This window comes from Pteropus alecto, unplaced genomic scaffold (genome assembly GCF_000325575.1).
Source record: "Pteropus alecto unplaced genomic scaffold, ASM32557v1 scaffold17, whole genome shotgun sequence".
Taxonomy (NCBI): domain Eukaryota; kingdom Metazoa; phylum Chordata; class Mammalia; order Chiroptera; family Pteropodidae; genus Pteropus; species Pteropus alecto.
Genome location: NW_006440645.1, coordinates 11657082 through 11660758, shown reverse-complemented (window position 1 = coordinate 11660758; position 3677 = coordinate 11657082). Strand labels below are relative to the sequence as shown.

At 31.4% G+C, this 3677-nt stretch overlaps 1 pseudogene; it reads right to left on the bottom strand.

Annotated features, from left to right (window-relative positions):
* Positions 1–1762: 1762 nt before the first annotated feature.
* Positions 1763–1881, bottom strand: LOC112484640 (annotated as a pseudogene).
* Between the last annotated feature and the right edge of the window lie 1796 nt (positions 1882–3677).

Sequence of the window (3677 nt, the reverse complement as noted above, 5' to 3'; positions counted from 1 at the left end):
AATGTCCTTCTTTTTTATGGCCAAATAATATCCCATTGCATATATGTACCACATTTTCTTTATTCATTCATCTGTTGATGAACACTTAGCCTGGCTGCTGTAAATAATGCTGCAATGAATATGGGGTACAGATAACTCTAAGACCTGAAACCATAAAATAGAAGAAAACAGGAAAAAGCTTCTTAATATGGGTCTTGGCAGTAATTTTTTGGATATAATGCCTAATGCACAAGCAACAAAATCAACAAGCAGGACTACATCAAACTAAAATTAGCTCTACACCGCAAAAGAAAAAACAAAATAAAAAGACAATTTATGTAATGGGAGAAAATATATGCAAATCATGTGTCTGATAAGGGGTAATATCCTAATTGTATAAAGAATTAATACAATTCAATAACAAAAATAATGATAATCCATAAAAATGGGAAAAATACCTGAATAGACATTTTTAAAAGAAAATATTGAAATGTGTTCACATAGTACTTTAAACTTAGCTCAGTCAAAATATTAACCTTTTTTTAGTTTTTTAGTTACTATCTAAACACAAAATGTAAGTTTTGTAAAGCGAGATATTGAATCTTATTTGACTTTATTAATCTCATTGCATTAGCATTATTGTCTCATAAAAATGCATGCATAAATGATTCTTGAATAAATTCTCAATGGCTTTGTCAATATACTAAGTATTTCTTAAGTTATATAATTTGCAAATAATCCCAGTTATTATTATGAACATCATTTTTTGGCCAGCCATGGAAGTAATTTACATATAGAATCTAATCTAATCACCTCAATCATTTTTGCAAATATGTTCTATTATTACACTAATTTTACAAATTAAAACACACACACACACACACGCATAAGGAGATCATTTAAGTTGCCCGGGTGACATGGTTAGTAATGAGTAGATCCCAAATTCTGAACTCAAGAAACAACTATCTGTTTGGTTGGTTTACTAAAAATAATAAAACAACAAACAAATATTTTTTTTTTCAAATGGCCCAAATTACATTTGCAAAATGTGTTTCTAAGAACTTCTACAGTAAAACTTAAAACTTACATAATTAACCACTGAGACCAAAAAAAAAAAAAAAAAGAAAAAATCATGGGTGGAAAATTAGCCTCACCAAGGACTCAATGCACATGGTAACGTCATCTCCCTGACCAAAATAGCTTCGGGATAAGTAGCACAACGTTGCTGGTACAACTAACGGGTCCAAATGCAATTTACTTTTTGATTCTCAGCAGTAAATCCTACAATAGTTCATCCAATATAACAGTAAAGCAGACTCCCATGAAGTCAACACATTTGAAAGGACTCGTCTTTTAGTAAAGAGATCGATCTGGTTATAGCCAAACTCACATTCCTTTCTTAAAATAATTTATGTTATTCTAAAAACAACTAAGTTATTTTTAAATGTTAACTCATAAGTGATCAACTGCTGCCATTGCAGTAAAATTTATTTCCTCAGCCAATAGAGAGCACATTGAAGGAAAAAGTTGGAATATTAATTCATCTATAACATTGAATTCCATACACCATGATTGACATAGTAATCTTGTTTTTAAGATTAGAAAAAATTAAGGAAATTTTCATTTTTGAGAAAATATAGTAATTTGTATTTGTATGATCACTATATAGGGTTGTTTGTTTGTTTGTTTGTTTGTTTGTTTGTTTTAGGCGAGGCAACCCTTGGTTGACCTCACAGATTGCAAGGACCTTGTCAGCTTACAATCCCTTACTTTTTATTTTTTACACCTACAGCACCTGGTCTTCCTAGGTGGTCCCCCATCCAACTACTAACGAGGCCCGGCCCTGCTTAGCTTCCCAGATCAGACAGGATCAGGCTTGTTCAGGATGACATGGCCGTAGACTTATATGTAGGTTTTTAAAAAAATATATCTTGAATAATGTTTCCACCTTAAAGAAGTGTTTTTTGCTTGTTTGTTTGTTTGCTGGCAATGGTTTCTGAATGGTTCAAGCATAAGCAAGCACAAGGGATTTTCATGGTTTAGATCCAAGACTGAAAGTGGGCATTGTGTGTTAAATTTTTCCATGTAACTAATTTTGAATCAAAGGAGGCTCTCTAGAAGTCTGAAGTCTGGTGGGGTGCTATGCTACTATCATTTTTTAGCCACTATGATTTAATTGAAAGAATGAGGACCTTGAGGTCAAATACATAGGACTTTGACTCTTTCCACTACTTACTGTTTGTGTGAATTCAGTCAAATTACTTCTGTGCTCATAGCCTTACTTCATCCTTGGGAAAAGAATAAAATACTTAACATTGGAACTGGTATTTTTGAAAAATATAATACATGAATAGGCCAAATAAATGAAAGAGGTTTTCAAATGTTGGCCTTTTACCAGTAGGTTAGGATCTTTAAATTCACTGGATTCAATTCTTTCAATTTGTGTATGATTTGGTAGGAGATAGAAGATACTGATTTAAGAATTGCTTGTTATAGCTCATATCGTGATGAAATCATTAGCTCAGGATTTATATTTTTCAATTCTGATTCCTCACCTATGTAATGTTGCTAATAACTTTCATATGATTACTGTAATAATATATGTTAATGTGAATTGCACAGGTAAATAAACAGTAAATAATATACATAAATTTTATTTCATTGGAATTTAAATAATTGTTTGATTTTAATTAAAACAATGGCAAAGTGATAAAAATGATTTGTGCAAAAAGTATTGTCATTCATGCTGAATAACACCTCCACTTAAAATCATTTAATTGACACCTAAACCCAATGCGTTGGTTTTACTTGGCAAAAATTATGGTTGAATTTCTTTCTAGGCTAGAACCTCATTTTATCTTTACCCTTCATTATTGGTATACTTTTCACATTATTATAAAGGTCAGCAGAACCCACAGAGTAAAAAGGAAATTAATGGATTTCGAATCAAGAAAAAAAAAAAAGAAACTGAACTTTACTCAGAATTCTGCGGTGGCCCTCTTCACTACAGTGTTTCAGGGAAGAACTCGCCAGTGAAATTTGCAGAAGAACTTATGTAAATAGGGTAAAGTGCTTTTATGAAGTGAGTTTTAAACATTAGTTCTCTCTTCTCTCTGGTTTAGTATATTGAGATAATAATTGTTAATTCTCCCGCTATTTGTCACTCACATATAACTATCTCACATCATATGCATATTCTACATAAATAATATTTATCTTTATGTCTAGTTATTCATTCATAAATAAACAGACACACAGAGACACATATATTTGGCACATATAAAATATATTACATATAAATACATATGAAAAGATATTTTTGTTTCTATTATTTGTTTCTCTTAGGGGAAAATGACACTTCTTAGCCTTGCCACATGTCGACATGTCGTAGTGTCCGGTGAAAGTAAAGTATGTCTCTAACCACAACTGTTATTTTGACAAGAATATCATTTAATTATGAAATGTAGATCAATTCTGATGTCTTTTCTCATTGCCCAATTTGACTCTCTTTTAGGATTCTTAGCTGTGTTGTATACCACCCTGCTCCTCTTTCCCATAGTCTATTTTCATATCAATATTATTGCTTAAAGTACAGTCTATTATCAGTGTTGATTTCTTCTATTCACCCTTTGGTTTTAAGTCAGAGTCACATTTCTGTAAGAGAAACACTCATGGAAAATGAAATTTAAAATGCACAT